This window comes from Triturus cristatus, chromosome 11 (assembly GCF_964204655.1).
Source record: "Triturus cristatus chromosome 11, aTriCri1.1, whole genome shotgun sequence".
Lineage (NCBI taxonomy): Eukaryota > Metazoa > Chordata > Amphibia > Caudata > Salamandridae > Triturus > Triturus cristatus.
Genome location: NC_140594.1, coordinates 1,110,481,908 through 1,110,499,853, shown reverse-complemented (window position 1 = coordinate 1,110,499,853; position 17,946 = coordinate 1,110,481,908). Strand labels below are relative to the sequence as shown.

Below are 17,946 nucleotides of genomic sequence, written 5' to 3'. Positions count from 1 at the left end.
CAATGCACTACTATGGGATGTACAGTGTGTCGCGAGATTTCAGACACGCCTGCAACATCAGGCTCTGTAGCGTGGGAGGGGTTTCCAGGGAAGCACAGTAGGTTTTGCTTCTGCTGTGAAGTTTTGGCCCATTGGACGAGCTTCAGATTTGTTGTGAATTCTTTTACCCGTGGGTCCCTAAAGGGCTTATGCGCCTCGTGGCTAGACTCAGGTGGGAGGATGACCAGAAAATAAAGATCTTGGGCTGAACCCATGAAGTTGGCTCATGATTGCTGGACCTTCTGCGTGATGTTCACAGGAGGCTTCATGCGTCAGTGAATTGATTTATAGACTTGTAAAGCGCACGTATGCCCAAAGGTGTCAGTCACTTTAATAGCAAGCCTGAGGGGGCTGTCAGTTACCTCCATGCGAGATACAGAAGTGGGGCCCTTCGGGAACCCCCGATCCAAGCTAGAGGCTATCACTTGGCTGGCACAAAGGTGGTCCCTAGGTTCAGAAACTACTACTTAAAAACAAACGGGGAGGTGGCTTTCAGAGGGAGTGTGAAAAAACACAAAGATTGAACGACACCGGACTTCACCTCCTTCTCCCCACATCTCACTCGCCCCCTCACCCACTTTATGCCCTTCATTTCCTGATCTTCTTTTTCTTATATTCGTTTCTCCTCCTCACATGTGTACCTACCTCGCGCCATCTCTCATCCCGTTCTCCTTCCCTTCAATTTCATATTTTCTTTTGCAAGGGCTTTCCCTCATCACTTTGTTTCTCCACTTCTATTGACTCTGCACCTGAGATTCATCTCCACCATTCTCTCTTCTCTCACTATGAGTCTCCTCTCTCTTCTTTGCATTTTTCCCTCCCCTGATCTTTTCCTTTCAAACTCACTTTTTAGCTCGAAGCCTACCAGACAGCGCAGTGATCTGGTTTGATCACAACTTCTTGTGGGCATTCGGAAAGCTTCCCTGGGAATGCATTTTGTCCATTGCTTACTATTGGCTTTCTGGTTTGTAACTCACAGTTGCTTGCTTTCTATTTTCTGGATTTGTTTTCCTTAGATGTCCAGCTTGAGCTTGTCCCTCCCAAGAGCATGTCCTGTTTACTGTATCCTTCCAAGTACTCGTTTTCTGTAAACAAGCCTTTAAATCTAGTTTTTCTCTTGTCACATTTGCAGTCCATTAAAAGACAGAGGTCAAATGTCAGGCTCTGGCTTCCAGAGAGCTTGGTGTTTACTTTTCTTTCTCTGACTTCAAAGTGAGAGAATTTATTTGAGAATCCGTCCTGCTGAGTAGCCAGGTGAGAGGGCAGTGTGTAGGATATTATTTGTTCTAGCACACAACAAAAATGAACTATGCTGATATTACAGAATATATCAGAATTACAAAAGTACAAATGAAGCACATTTTTTTTGCGATTCAATTCGGAAGTCTGGTGGAAACAAACATTTGAATACAATCAAAACACGTCAATATATTGGGTGATGACATTTCCACACATTATCATTTGTGCACAGCAAAACTGCATGACTCTGCAAATGTAATGGTAATTTCAAGTGAAAATGTGTTGTCTGTGAAGGCAGTACACTACCACACCATTCATGCTCCACACTACGCCACTCCACTCTACGCCCCTCCACTCTAAGACACTCTACGGCACACCACTCGACTCCACACCACTCGACCCTATGCCACACACTCCTCGACACAACATGCCACTCTACTCTATGCCACTCCACTCTATGCCCCTCCACACCACTTATCCACACTCTACTCCAATCTACCCTAGTCTACCCCATTCTACTCCAATCTACCCCAACATATCCCACTCCAGTCTACGGCAGTCCACTCAACTTCAATCGACTCTAATCTACCCCACTCCACTCCACCAAATCCACCCCAGTCCATCCCACTCCACTCCAATCTAGAACACTCAACTCCAATCTACACACCTCCACTCAACCTACCCCAATCTACCCTACTCTACTTCAATCTACCCTACTCCACTTCAATCCAATCGAAACCAATCTGCCAGAATCCACCCGAATCCACCAATCTCCAATCTACCGCACCCAAATCTACCCCACCCCAGTATACCCTACCCCACTCCAATCTACCCACCCCGCTTCAATCTACCCCACTTCACTTCATTCTACCCCAATCTACCACACTCCACTCCACTCTACCCCAATCTACCCACTCTAACTCCAATCTAGCCCACTCCAATCTACCCCAATTCCCTCCACTATGATCAGATCTACCCAACTCCACTCCAATTTACACCAATCTATCTCACTACAATCTACACCACTCCACCCCAATATACCCCACTCCACTCCAATTCACGCCAATCTACTCCACTGAAATCTATCCCACTCCACTCAGTCTAACCCAATCAACCCCACTCCAGTCTACCACACTCCACTCAAATCTACCTCACTCTGCTCGGATCTACCAGCATCCGCCCCAATCTACTACAATACACTCCAAACTACCCCACTCCGCTCTACCCCACTCCCCTCCAATCTACTTGACTCTACTCCAGTCTACCTCTCTCTACCCCAATCTACCCCAATCAAATGTGCCCTTCTCCACTCAAATCTATCCCATTCTATTCCAAATTATCCAACTCTACTCCAATCGCCACTCCACTACAATCTTTCCCACTCTACTTCAATCCACCTCAGTCTACCCCACTCCAAACTTCCACAATCTATCTCACTCCACTCTGCATTTTATCCCAATCTACCCCACTTCACTCCTCTCCAATCTACCCCTACTCAATCTAACCTAATCAACCCACCCCACTCCACTTGAATCTACCTCACACCATTCAAATCTACCACACTCTGCTCCAATCTACCCCACCCCACTCCAATCCACTCCAATCTACCCCAACCTACACTAATTCCAATCTACCACACTCCACTCCAATCTACCCCACTCCATTCCAATGTGTCCTACTCTTATCCACCTTATCTACCCCACTCCAATCTGCTCCACCCCATACCACCCTACTCTACCCCACACCACCCTACTCTACCCCACTCTACTCCACCCTAGTCTAGCCCACTCCATCCCAATGTACCTCACTCTGCTCCAAGCTGCCCCACTCCACTTTATCTCACTCCACTCCAATCTACCCAACTGCATTCCAGTCTACCCCACTCTACCCCAATTTACCCCACTCAACTCCAATCTACTCCAGTCCAATCTACTCCATTCCATTTCAATTTACCCCACTCCAATCCACACTCCACTGCAATCTATCCCACTCCACTCTACCCCAATCTACCCACTCACTCTACCCCACTCAAATCTATCACAAACTACCCCACTTCAACTCCAATCTACCGCACTCCAATCCACCCAATATACTCCACTCCAATACACCCAATCTACCCCTCTTGACTCAAATCTACCCCACTCCACTCTACCCCAATCTACCAGACCCCACTCCACCCCAGTCTAACCTACTCCACTTCACTCCAACCTACCCTAATCCAATCTACCACACTACACTCAAATCTCCCCTCTCTACTCCAGTCTAGCGGACTCCACCCCAATCCACTCCACCCCACTACAGTCTACCCCATGCCACTCCACCCAATCCACCCTACTCCAATCTACCCCACACCAAACGACCCCACTCCAATCTACCCCATGCCAATTTACTGCACTCCAATCTACCCCACCCCAATCTACGCCACTGAACTCTACCCCTCTTCAGTCTACCACACTCCACTTCACTCTACCCCACTCCACTCCAATCTACCCTGATCTACCCCACACCAACCTAACCCACTCCAATCGTGCTCCAATCTACCCCACTCCAATCTACCTTGATTCAATCTACCCCACTCATTCCAATGTGCCCTACTCTAATCCACCCTATCTACCTCACTCCAGTCTACTCTATTCCACTCCACCCTAATCTTCTCCACTCCACCCTAATCTACCCCACTCCACTCCAATCTACCCCACTTCACTCAACTCTACCCCAGTCTACCCCACTTCACTCCACTCTACTCCAATCTATCCTACTCCACCCTACCCCAATCTACCCCACTCCACTCCAACACAATCTACCCCACTGAAATCCACTACAATCTATTCCACTCCACTTCAATCTACCCCACTCACTCCACCCCAATCTACCCAAACGACCCGCTCCAATCTATCTCATTGCAATCTACCCCAGTCTACCCCACTCCACTCCAATCTACCCCATATCACTCCAATCTACCCCAATTCCCCCAATCTACCCCACACCAATATATCCCACTCCAATCTACCTCACTACGCCATTCAAATGTACCCCACTCCACCCCACTCAACTCCAAAACACCCCACTCCACTCCGTCAACTCCAATCTACCCCACTTTACTCCACTATAATCTACCCCAATCTACCCCACTCGTCTACCCCAATCTACTCCAATACACCCCACTCAACTGCAATGTACCCCACTTTACTCCACTACAATCTATCCCACTCGTCTACCTCACTGTACCCCAATGTACCCCACTCCACCCTACTTCATGCTACTAACTTTTTGCAATGCTCAACATCAGCCACGCCGGTGTATAACCTGGCTAAAGCACATTGCCAAAACCAAGAGCTCTTGCATAGGCGCGACATATGGGCTTTGCCAATGCTTTTATATGTTATCTCCCTGTCACTCTTCCTCACCCCTTACTCTCGTACTCAGTATCCCCAACGAATTATTCTTTTGCTCGCCGCCTCTAAATTCTCCTCCGTTTAGTCCCGCCCCTTACCAGAGGGTAGCAGTGGCGCGGTGGTCATTAAAGCAAGTATATAAACTGGGCCCCCATTGGCTGGTTTGTTAGTGAAAAACACACAGTCCCTAACTGCCTGAAGTGGACTGTCCCAAACCCGTGTGCCCCGGTGTCACTGCACCCGCTGTACTTTCTGTCGCTGCGCCCTTTCCCTTCCTCCTTTTTCTTCTCGCCAAGTTCAGAGTCAGTGTGTAGGTATATGTAGCGCCCTGTGGCAGCTGAACGGCCTCTATGCGCTGTTCGCCCGCTCTCTTCCCCTCGAGTCCCGTTCCCGTCCACCTTTCCCTCCCTCCCACTCCCCACCCTCCGCCCAGACACAGACGGTGAGCCGGCCCTGCCGCCCTGTAATCTCCCGGGCGGCTGCTCATCCCTTCACACCCCCGTGCTGTGGTCGTCTGCGCACCCCGGGCTCCTGGCACCTCACCCCGCCCGGGCGAGCTCGCACAGGCCGGGCAGCCGCACGCTCCCCTCGGCAGCAGGCTGGGTGCCGCCCCGGCCCTGGCACCAGCCGCACCGCGGCGCCCGTCCCGTGCATCTGATCCAGGCTGCGGCACGGCTTCTGCTGCAGTCCCGACAGCCAGAGGACCAGCCCGAAGAGGGAAGAGGCCATCCCGAGGAGCAGCCGTAAACCACGACCACTCTCCTCCTCTGTGCCTAGTCCAAGGAGCAGCCAGGGCCAAGACCTCCTAGTGCGCGTCCCGGGGCGCAGCAAGAGCCCCATCGACGGGGCTACAGGACCCGCGAATCTAACTTGGCCGCCCGGAGGGGGTGTGCAGAGCTCACCACTCCCCTGTGCCCATCTCCTGGGGTTAAACAGAGCCCACCTCTCCCCGGTGCCATTCCCCGGGGGTAGACAGAGCCCACCACTCCCCTGTGCCCATCCCTAGCGGCAGCCAGAGTCAGCCACTCCGTTGTGCCCATCCGCACAGCGCCACGGTGCCAAGGACTCACTCGTGCCCATCCACTGTGGCAGGGAGACACCACTGCCCCCCCCCCCGCCCCCGTGCCTAGTCCAAGGAGCAGCCAGGGCCAAGCACTCCTATACTAGTGCCCTTCGCGGGGGGCAGCAAGCGCCCACCAGCCCCTTGCGCCCATCTAAGGGGTTCCTGGATACCAAGGCTAACCCGTGCCCACCCCAAGGGGCACCAGAGCCAACCCTTCCCCATAGCTATTCTGGGAGAGGTGTGAGCAGTCCGAGCCAGGAGACCCCCGCGCTGAGCCCAGGGTGGATTCAGACCCTCTTTACTACTGCCCACCCCCGGAAGCAGTCTGGGTCTGCCGTGGCCTCAGACCAGGGAGCAGCGGCCAGAAGCCCTCGCCTCACCCCTCCCACCACGGCGCTATCTGTACCCGCCCCAGGTGCCATCGGGATACCGCAGGGACCAGTCACCGACAGGACCAGCCACGACTCCTCCTGCCCTGTGGATACTGAACGAGCTTCTCTCAGCTTCACTCCCAGTTTACACACCACCCCGGGGAGTGTGGAGGGGTGTTACAGCTGTGCTCTTGACATACAGACCCCAGTAAACATTAAGAGTAACTTCCAGCGCACACAGACCACCCGGGACTTCAGGGAGTCTGTCTGCGGCACTACGAACACACACAGACCACCCGAGGAGTCCAGGGAAGCCACTGCCAGCACACACAGACCACCAGAGGACTCCAGGGAAGCCACTGCCAGCACGCAAAGACCACCAGAGGACTCCAGGGAAGTCACTGCCAGCACACACAGACCACCAGAGGACTCCAGGGAAGCCACTGCCAGCACACACAGACCACCAGAGGACTTCGTGGAAGCCACTGCCAGCAAACACAGACCACCAGAAGACTTCCAGAAGTGTTCCTTGCACTGCCAGCACACACAGACCATCCTAGGAGAGTCTGGCCCCTGCCATGCCCCCAACATACAGATCTCTGTAACCATTGGGGGCGCTACCTTCTGCTGTTCTCCCAGCACACACAGACCACTTCTGAACCTCAGGGAGCTACTGCCTGCTGTACGACCAGCACACATACCACCCTAGGAGGGGCAGTTACCTGCTGCCCTCCCAGAATATACACCGCCCCGGGACATTTGGAAATACTACTGCCTCCTGCCGTCAAAGCATAAACTCAGATCTACCTACCAGGCACTGCCCACACACACCTGCCTGTTACTACCAGCAGAAGCTCCTGCCTGTTGCCCTCCCGGTACATCTTGAGATATTGCTGCCTGCTGCCCTCCCAGCATAAACACAGCGATACCTGCCAGGAGAAGAGGCTGCCTGCTGCCCTCCCAGCACACACCGCCGCAGGGGGCGCTTCCTCCTGCCCTGCCTGCATAGACACATCTGTAACTACCCGGAGAGGCTGCCTGCTGCCCTCCCAGCGTGTGCACACCTGTAACTCACAGACGAAACACCTGCCTCCGGCGCTTCCAGCAAGTACGCACCTATAACTACCAGGAGAATCTACTGCCCGCTGCCCCTCCCATTGCATATTCACTGCCCCAGGAGCCCAGTCCCAGCTACTGCCTGCTCCCTCCCAGAGTACACACCGCCCCAGGAGCTCAGTAGAAGCTTCTGCCTGCTACCCTCCCAGTGTTTACACTGTCCCGACATCTGGAGAGATTCCTGCCTGCCACCCTCCCAGTGTTTACACTGTCCCGGCATCTGGAGAGATTCCTGCCTGCCACCCTCCCAGTGTTTACACTGTCCCAGGCACCTGGGGAGATTCCTGCCTGCTACCCTCCCAGTGTTTACACTGTCCCAGGCACCTGGGGAGATTCCTGCCTGCTACCCTCCCAGTGTTTACACTGTCCCAGGCACCTGGGGAGATTCCTGCCTGCTACCCTCCCAGTGTTTACACTGTCCCAGGCACCTGGAGAGATTCCTGCCTGCCACCCTCCCAGTGTTTACACTGTCCCAGGCACCTGGGGAGATTCCTGCCTGCTACCCTCCCAGTGTTTACACTGTCCCGACATCTGGAGAGATTCCTGCCTGCCACCCTCCCAGTGTTTACACTGTCCCGGCATCTGGAGAGATTCCTGCCTGCCACCCTCCCAGTGTTTACACTGTCCCAGGCACCTGGGGAGATTCCTGCCTGCTACCCTCCCAGTGTTTACACTGTCCCAGGCACCTGGGGAGATTCCTGCCTGCCACCCTCCCAGTGTTTACACCTACATCTGGACATCTGAGAGACTCCTGCCTGCTACCCTCGCAGTGTATTTACCCCCCATGGGCATCTAGAAAGACACCTGCCTGCTGCCCCCCGCACTCACCACCCAGGAGCTCAGGAGAAGGTCTTGCATATACACCCCAGGAGCTCGGAAGTTGCCCCCTGCGCCTCCCGCGTGTACACTTGTAGCTGTCAGTAGTAGCTGCTGCCTGTTGCCCCCACCAATCCATGCAGCCCCCCCAGGAGAGCAGGTGATGCTGTTACCCTCACAGAGCACGCACCTGTGTGACTATCCTGAAAAACTACCCCGGCTACTCTCCCGAAAAGTAAAGCATCCCAGGAGGAGCGCCTCCTGCACCCCACAATCTGAACACCCGGCGCCCAAGAGTGAACAAGCCAGAAGCCGGAGGACCCTCGCGGGGTCAGGGGTGAGCCGGTCAGCACTGGACAGCAGCCCTGCAGCTTCCGCGGGTACCCACGGTAAGGATGCGCATGCGCGGGCTTGTCATGGCTCAGAGTGTGGGGCAAGGGAGGACGCTGGAGAAAGTATTGTAAAACAACAGGAAGGTAAAAGGAGGGGGCCCTCACAGGGCGAGGGGCTTAGGTGGGCTAGTAGCGTGGGAACTGGGCCATAGTTCGAGGTGAGGAGAAACCAGACCGTACAGCGAGGGACATTTACATATCACTTTAATCCGCCTTTAGACAGAGGAAAATTGCAGAAAAAAACATTTATGTACCATTGATCGACCTTGTGATGTGGGATTCTTTCCTCTCTGTGCACTAGTAATGTCATGCACCCTACATATGGTAAAAACGCAGGGTTCTGCGAATGCCCTTCTATCAACAGCCCTTTCCTATCATTATACTCGATAACACTAGTCGTATCGACTAGGCATTATCAAAGGCCGGGGTACCTTTGACCAAACGCGGCTGAAAGGTCAAAGTTATATGTTCATAAATCGGGTTCGCTATGGGAGAACAGGAGAACTCAGTGATAATTTCCCTGTCAGAAAGGGGGTAAGGCAGGGCTGCGTACTAGCACCATTCCTGTTTACCCTCTATATAAATAGCCTGGGGGATACCCTATCTAGGGATTGTCTAGATATACCCATTGTTGGCAAACGGTCTATTGGCGTACTTTTATATGCTGATGACGCAGTTTTAATAGCTCGTACACCACTAGGCCTGCAGAGACGAGACCCGAGTTTTGTGTTGTATATGTCTAATTTAGACCTAAATGTAAATATCGCCAAAACTTTTACAATGAAATGCACTAAGCCTTCTACCAAGTGCCGTGATATGTTTATTGGTAACAACAGGTTGGAATTTGCCAAGTCCTTCTCTTATTTGGGTATTGTGTTTGAAAATAGGGGTTCGTGGGCTCCAGCTATCAATTCCAGAAAATGGCTCTTTGCTAAAGCCGTGGGAGCTCTTTTAAATTTTGCTAGGAAGCTAGGCAAGCGTCCCATTAAAGATCTACTGACAATTTACAAGGCCAAATGCATTTCAACTGCACTGTATGGAGCTGGCATTTGGGGCTATGCAAGTGTAGTGTCTATTCAGAAAATCGAGAACAGTTTTTTAAAATGTCTTTTAGCTGTCCCAGCCAGCACCGCTACGTATGTTTGTCACGCCGAACTGGGACTACCATATGTGTCCGACTTAATAAAAATACAGCCAATATTATTGTGGCATAAAGTCTGGAATGGTATTTCCACCAGTCTCAACCGGGATGTGATAAACGACTGTCTGAATTTACAAGGGGTTTTACGTATTCCCTGGTTGGTGTATGTCAAAAAAAGCCTGTATGACATGGGTCATCCCGAGTTTTTTGATAAACCTGACTGTTTGACTTCAATTACGAGGAAGGAGTTAAAGTCCCTATGTTTTAGTCATCTGGAGATGCTTAGATTTTCCTCTAACATTATGAAATCAACGGTCAGTGCTAATCAACTGAACCAGACCGAACCAGGGTTACAACCTTATTTGTCTTTTAATTTGAGTATATACGCTAGGATGCTTTTGACGCGTTTGCGTCTAGGCAATTTTCATAACATGGTTTCATTCCCCCAAATTAATGATTGGTCACATCTTTTGTGCCCATGCCCGTGCGATGACATCTCCCCACAGTCGACAACACATGTAATATTTTTCTGTAAGTTTTACATCATAATCAGGAAAAGATGGATCAGACCCATTTTAAAATCACATGGTCTGAGACAGTGCCGACCTGCATTCATTAAACTGCAATATTTGGATGATGAAACCAGTACTGGCCATATAGCTATATTTTTAAAAGGGGTGGTTAAATCTAGAAACTCGATGTAATCAGCGCCCAGCGTAACTGATTCTCGATTTTATTCACGTTAGGGATGTTTAAAGAAATCTGTATTGTATTTTTGATGTTCTTACATGGATTGATACATCATGTTTTTAAGTCTTTGTTTTTATGATGTGCTTTTATGATTTAATTGTTTTTAAATCGAATAAAGCGTATTTTTGATTTGATTTGATGTTCATAAATCCACGGAACTGTCTCACCGGAAGGGCAGCCATGGGATGTCACTCCTTTCAAGAGAGGCCACCTATGGGGATGTTCACACTGTCGTTGAAAGTTTTAGTTTTCTATTTGGTTGCTGGCTTTATTATCAATGTTTGAAAATGGTCTCAAAACTGCTTCGTAAAGAATAGAAAATAATTTTTTTTTAAATTTAGAAGACGTCCTCTAATTAGAGATGTTACAATTGCTTGCTGTCGAATATATTTAATCGCTCTGACCCGGCGCACTCATGGCCGATAAGGTACAACACCCAGAAGGTTTCGACGTACTACGCCATTATGTAGCCAAGATGGCGGCTACAGATTACAGTGGTTTATATGGGGGAAATGCTGTCAGATAGAGTCAGCTTCCGGTGCATTGTGGGTGACCATGTGTATGACACTTCCTACCAGACAGACAGTTAATGAAGGATTACAAAGGTAGCTGAGAGGGTTTGGGTCAATAATCCAGCAAAATTCGCCAGTCTGTTGTTGAATTGTACCTTTGGGGGTCTGCTGTTGTCACGGTTCACACTGTTTAGTGCTGCCCCATAGTCTTCACTGGGTCACAATTGTTGGTTGTGGCTACCAGACAGAGACTAGGAGGCAAGAAACCCCATGCGGAAAAGTTCCGATTGACTCTTCTGGCTGTTCTTACTGTCTGGGTTCGGGCTAACACTTAGGGCTTGATTTAGATCTTGGCGGACAGGTTACTTTGTCACAATGGTGACGTATATCCCGTCTGCTGAAATAAAAATCCCATTATATCCTATTGGATTTATATTTCGATGGACAGGATATCCGTCACTGTTGTGATGGAGTAACCCGTTAGCCAAGATCAAATTCAGGCCCTTAGTCTGTTGCCATTTTACGGGTGGTATATTTTGGGTTCAGTGGGAGGCCTATGGTCCTGAGAGCCAATATTACGGGAGCCACTTATCACTGTAACACAATCTTTTTCAAGTGGATGTACACAAGCCTGGGCGACCCTTTGAAATGGCGTAGACACTCTGGGGATAGAAAATTGAGATAACTAAAGTGCCAGGGAATTCTCTAGTTCAAAGTCCCGTGCCACCACATGAGTTGGAATGTCAGTGTCATGCCATGCTGAGGTCTCCAGGTGCCTCCTAATACCACCAAAATCCACAGGAGGGTCCTGGTGCCAATCTTGATGACCAGATGCCGATAGGTGGGCCTCACCTGAACCTCATCATTCAAGGGCTTTCTTCTCCTCTGAAGCTGTATTACCTTCACTCCTAGGCAGACCCATCAGGTCTGGGGCAGAGTCAGCTAGAAGTCCTGCACCAATCACAGGACGCTTACATCTAGTCCCCCATGTATGTTTACATCAGACAGACAGGTAGCCCCGCCCCTCTTAATATTGTGTTATAAATGCCTCTCCTTGCAAACACGAGACATGTCGGTGCCAGGGAACGTCATGATCAGCCACTTATTAATTTTTTATAACATATTTTTAATGGCATTTGATTAAAATGGTACAAACATTCATATAAGAGCAAGAATCAGTACATAAGACACATATTGGACACATTGGATTACATTTCCAACGCCTTTTCGATTCAACTGGCAATATGGGTAATATGGTAATGACATCTTATAGTATCTAAGTAAACAAAGACCACATCATGATAACAATAGGTTCATACAAATACCCAGGTCTCGGGGACTTCCATACTGTGCGTAATACCAAATACTAGCCTAGACAAATTAGGGTTATAATAATTCTGTGACCCATTAATAGTTAGTGCTCTATGTCTATATATTGATAAGTGGGAGTTGTAATTGTGGCCCCTTCAATGCCAGAAGTGATAAGCACAATAGGAAAAGGAAATAACTAGGCAAAGGAAAAAGAAACCAAATAACAAAACTGTCCTGAGAGTGTGAGTACTAAAGAAGCATAGAGGGACCTGCTTCAATTCATATGTTTCTAAGGATCCTGAAACATTTACATCCTTACGCTGGGGGTAGGGGAGGAAAGGGAAGGCATCACACAACAGGGCTCCCCAGTCAAACAGGGTTTTATTAGTCATCTAGACCACTTCGAGGGGATTCCGCGGCACCCTCACCTTACGGAGGGCCATCCTCAATTTCCCCCTCATTACCATCTTTCATGCTATCCCAAGCTCCAAGAAGCTCCGCCCAAAGGTCCACCTGCGGGCGCCATCTTATCTCCGTGCCTCTGCTCTAACCAGTGCTCGCTCCTCTGCTCTGGCCCATATGTCAGCATCCCCTTCCCATGTTTACGCCACTGGGCTCGTCCCGGCCTCATGTAGAAAATAAAAAGGAACCAGCCCCACGGTCGAGGGGGATATGTGTATGTAGATATGAAGAAACAGAATAGTCTCTTTAGTCAAGGGAAACCATTTAGGTTTTTAAGAAAGGCCTCACCCACCAACCTAGTTGGTGGCATGCTTCATCATCGGCCCCCACTAGGGGTACCGAATGTACCCCAAGTGTGCTGCGACGCCTGCAATTGCAGCGGAGCTGGTTTATTGTCAAGGTGAGTGTGCAGTGATGGTGTAGTGCGTGTATATTTAAAAGCTGTCCCTCTGGTCCCAAAAACCAATTAGAATTATTTAATAATGGGCCATGGGCAGCATTAAAAGAAGGCAGGGGATGGCTAAGGAGGTATCAATGGCCGCCACCATCCAGTGGGGTCAACATGTTTCAGCCAGTGCCTCATCCCGGCCTCATCATTGCATTGCTATGCGTCTTTTTGCCAAGACCAATGCCAGGTCCACAAATCTAGTGCCAACTTTGCACACCTTGGGTCTAGGGAACAATCCTAAGAGGCGAACCTCTGACGTGCAAGGGAGCGAGCGATCTGGAACCCCAATTAAGTGTTGCAACTACTGTATTCCAGAATACTTGCAACCATGGACAACTCCATGTCATGTGTCCAAAATCTGCCTCTGGCTCCATGCATTTGGGACAAGTCTGCAGGTCTCCTCCACCTGTCGCATGTGGGGGGTCAGATAAGTCATATGTAGATAATCAAATTGGACATATTTAAATTTAGTATTCCTAGAAATACTCTTAGGGCTCACTACAATCTTACCCCACTCCGAGTCTGAAAGATCTCTGCCCAGTAATGTTCCCCACCTCTCTTGAGTATTCACCAATGGCTTCATGATCATCTCGAGTTGTGCTCTTTAAAGTCACTACACTAGGTGATGTGCGGAGCCCAAAGTCACCTGCGTCTAAAGGACTATGTGGGTTTCCGGTTCTCGTCTGCTCTCGGACCACAAATCCCCAAACGTTCTCACCAGAGCATGATAATTCAAGGACTGGCCAGGGGGCAACTCACATTGGGTCAACAAATCATCTAGTGGGGTACACTGTCCCCGTTGGAAGCAATCACTCACCGTGAGTAGGCCCGCCGTTGTCCAGTCTGTTGATCAGTCACTTAAGTCACTTTCCTCAGGTGGAACCTTTCTGTTATGGCCCAACCTGGGTAGACTAGTTGTTTGTAGATTCAGCAATCATTGGCAAAGCCAGTAGATTTTGCTGACATTTTGATAATTTCTTTTAAGAAGCCTGCTGCAGTGAAAAAACAAAACAAACATTGATTTTGAGATGTAAAATAGTCCCCCATCTATTGCAATGCTACCACTCCATTGGCGGAGGGATGATACTTCAAATAACCAATAGCGTAAGGTGAGCGAGGAATACTGCTGGGCGTCATCCCAAGGTCCACTCTTTGTATATTTTAAAGGTTTGGTAACAGTCGGTCTTGCAGATAGCTGCACTCTCAAGACAGACTTACAAAGGTCTTGGAAGGACCAGCAGAAAGCCCTGGAGGTTGCTGTTTAGTGCGGTACTTTAAGTGCAGGAGAAAGCATGCCTGAATTTCTAGAGCTCTCAGGGGAACAAGACTCCCATCAAATACAGTGTGTTTTTAAAAAAATCCAGACCGGCCAACCTATCAGGGATAAGCCTGATCCACAGGCTGGTCCTTGGATCAGGCGCAGGGATGACAAGTTGGGGTTGGAGCTGGGTGTGTATTCCATCTCTCAAGCCTGACCAGTGGAAAACACCTTCTTTAAGGACTTGCTGTTGTTGGGCGGATGCTAGGGAAAGGGCTCAAATGCAAGTTGAACTTTCATAGGATTCTCTGAGGAGGGTCAGGCACACCAGTTACTATCCCATGTGACAATGTTCACAATGCGTTTGCGCTTCAGTGGATGAATGCAATCACACGTTTACACACACTACACTGATGTGAACACCGTTTACTCCCTCTCTCTGTCTCTTTCTCTGTCTCTTTCTCTCTCTCTCTCTCTCTCTCTCTTTCTTTCTTCCTCACTCTCGTTCTCTCTTCCTTTCTCTTTCTCTCTCTTACACTCTCTCTTTCTCTCCCTGTCTCCGTCTTTCTCTCTCTCTCTTTTTCTCTCTCTTTCTTTCTTTCTTTCTCTCTCTCTTTCTCTCTTCCTTTCTTTTTCTCTCTCTCTCTCGCTCTCTTTCTCTCTCTATCTTTCTTTCTTTATCTCTCTCTTTCCCTCTTCCTTTCTCTCTCTCTCTTTCCCTCTCTCTTTCTCTGTCTCTCTCTCTTTCTTTCTCTTTCTCTATTTCTTTCTTTCTCTCTCTTTCTGTTTCTTTCTCTCTCTCTGCTTGTTTTTCTCTCTCTCTCTTTCTTTCTCTCTCTCTTACTCTTTCTCTCTCTTTTTTTCTTTCTCTCTCGCGTGCCTCTACTACGCTGCCTAAACAACAAATGCGTCTGAACAACACATTCCTTTACCACAAACTCCTTTACCACGCATGCCTTTACCAGGCAAGGAATGTGAGGTACAAATCACACCCTGGGCCACCTGCTCTTAGCCCTAAAAACTACCCACCCGCCCCAGCCCTAAAAACTACCCTGCCCCCTGAACCCAAAAAACTTCCCGACACACCGAGCCCTAAAAGCTACTGACCACCGAGCCCTAAAAAGTACCTGACCCCCCGAGCCCGTAAAACTGCCCCAACCCCCTTGAGCCCTAAAAAATCCCCTAGCCCTAAAAACAACCCCGCCCCCAGCCCTGAAAACAACCCCAACCTCCAACCCTGAGCCCTAAAAACTCCCCTCAACCCTTAAAAACCTGGACCCGGCCTCAGCCCCACCTACCAGTCTGCGTCCTCTCCCGATCTTTCCTGTTCCTGGGCCCGTCCATCTCAGCATCTAGACCGCTCACTGCCTTAACCATGCATATACACGGTAAATGCATATGCGTGGTTAAGGCAAGTGTGATTCCGCTTGCGGGGAAATGGTACACGTGGCTCACCCGCGTTGTTAAGGCTGTTTCTTGACTCTTGAACACCCTACTTGCAGGGTTCCACCCAAGTATAGGGACAGAGTTACTGCTGGTGGCCCTGGTGGTTATTCTGTACCCAGTGGCTGATGTTGGCGGTGTCCTTGCTTTTATTCTGTTGGATTATCTTGCACCTGTTGACACAGTCAGCCATGCCACAGTGCTGAGCCATCTGACTCAGGAAGGCTTTGATGATTAAAAGGCTCCAGTTAGTCCAGAATGCTGCAGAGTGGCTCCTTTTCACCCTTCCAAAGCTCAGTTCAATCTCTGGTTTCGCCCGCCGGCTGCATAGGCCCCCAGTGGAGCAGAGAATCCTCTTTAAGGCCCTATGTATCTCTCACAAAATTCTCACAGGCTACGATCCTCCCATTTTAGCTAATTTGCTCCGCCCCTATGTCGCTTCTCATGCTTTGCGCTCGGCTGAGCTTCATTTAGCCTACGTTCCCCGGGTGAGAAGAGCGAGAGCCGGAGGGCGCTCCGTCCCTTTGGAACATCCTGCCTCTATGTATCAGGTGTACCCAGGATTACTGGGCCTTCAGAAGGGCAGTGAAGACCTGGTTATTTTCTGTCTAGCCTCCATCTTCCCCTGCCGATCTTGCTTTCTCCGAAACTAGCGCCGGGAAGCCCTGTTGCTGGGGCAGCCATGAGCTTTACAAATACTCTAACATAAGAAATTTTCTAACATGTGACCACAGGGCATAATATAGAGTAGATAGGTGGAGTAACACACAAACTTTCAATAGGTGGAGTAACACACCAACTTTCAATAGGTGGAGTAACACACAAACTTTCAGTAGACGAAGTAACACACCAATTTTCAGTAGGTGGAATAACACACTAACTTTCAATGGATGGAGTAACACACCAACTTTCAATAGGTGGAGTAACACACTTTATTTTCAATAGGTGAAGTAACAGACCAACTTTCAATAGGTGGAGTAACACACAAACTTTCAATAGGTGGAGTAACACACCAACTTTCAATAGGTGGAGTAACACACCAACTTTCAATAGGTAGAGTAACACGCTAACTTTCAATAGGTGGAGTAACAAACTAACTTTCAATAGGTGTAGTAACGCATCAACTTTCAATAGATGGAGTAACACAACAACTTTCAATAGGTAGAGTAAAACACCAATTTTCAGTAGGTGGAGTAAAACACCAATTTTCAACATGTGGAGTAACACACCAACTTTCAGTAGGTGGTGTAACACACCAACTTTCAGTAGGTGGAGTAACACACCAACTTTAACTAGGTGGAGTAACATACCAACTTTCAATAGGTGGAGTCTCATACCAACTTTCAATAGGTGGAGTATCACACCAACTTTCAATAGGTTGAGTAACATACCAACTTTCAATAGATGAAGTAACATACCAACTTTCAATAGGTGGAGTAACACACCAACTTTCAATAGGTGGAGTAACACACTAACTTTCAATAGGTGGAGTAACACACCAACTTTCAGTATACGAAGTAACACACCAATTTTCAGTAGGTGGAGTAATACACCAACTTTCAGTAGGTGGAGTAACACACCAACTTTCAGTAGGTGGAGTAACACACCAACTTTTAGTAGGTGGAGTAACACACCAACTTTAAATAGGTGGAGTATCACACCAACTTTAAATAGGTGGAGTAACACACCAACTTTCAATAGGTGGAATAACACTAACTTTCAATGGGTGGAGTAACACACCAGCTTTCAATAGGTGGAGTAACACACCAACTTTCAATAGGTGGAGTAACACACCAACTTTCAATAGGTGGAGTAACACACCAACTTTCAATAGGTGGAATAACAGACTAACTTTCAATGGGTGGAGTAACACACCAACTTTCGAAAGGTGGAGTAACACACCAACTTTCAATAGGTGGAGTAACACGCCAACTTTCAGTAGGTGGAGTATAACACTAACTTTCAATAGGTGGAGTAATACACCAACTTTCAATCGGTGGAGTAACACACCAACTTTCAATAGGTGGAGTAACACACCAACTTTCAATAGGTGGAGTAAAAGACCATCTTTCAATAGGTGGAGTAACGCATCAACTTTCAATAGGTGGAGTAACACACCAACTTTCAATAGGTGGAGTAACACATCAACTTCCAATAGGTGGAGTAACACACCAACTTTCAATAGGTGGA

General features: G+C 48.9%; 1 protein-coding gene across 1 annotated transcript in view; it reads left to right on the top strand.

Annotated features, from left to right (window-relative positions):
• The first annotated feature begins 5,078 nt into the window (after positions 1–5,078).
• The window catches only part of VWA5B2 (von Willebrand factor A domain containing 5B2), a 334,472-nt gene continuing 321,604 nt past the window's right edge, over positions 5,079–17,946 (top strand). The window contains exon 1 of the mRNA XM_085635592.1: positions 5,079–8,428. The gene's annotated coding sequence lies outside the window, so the exon portion shown is untranslated. The remainder of the gene's footprint in view (positions 8,429–17,946) is intronic.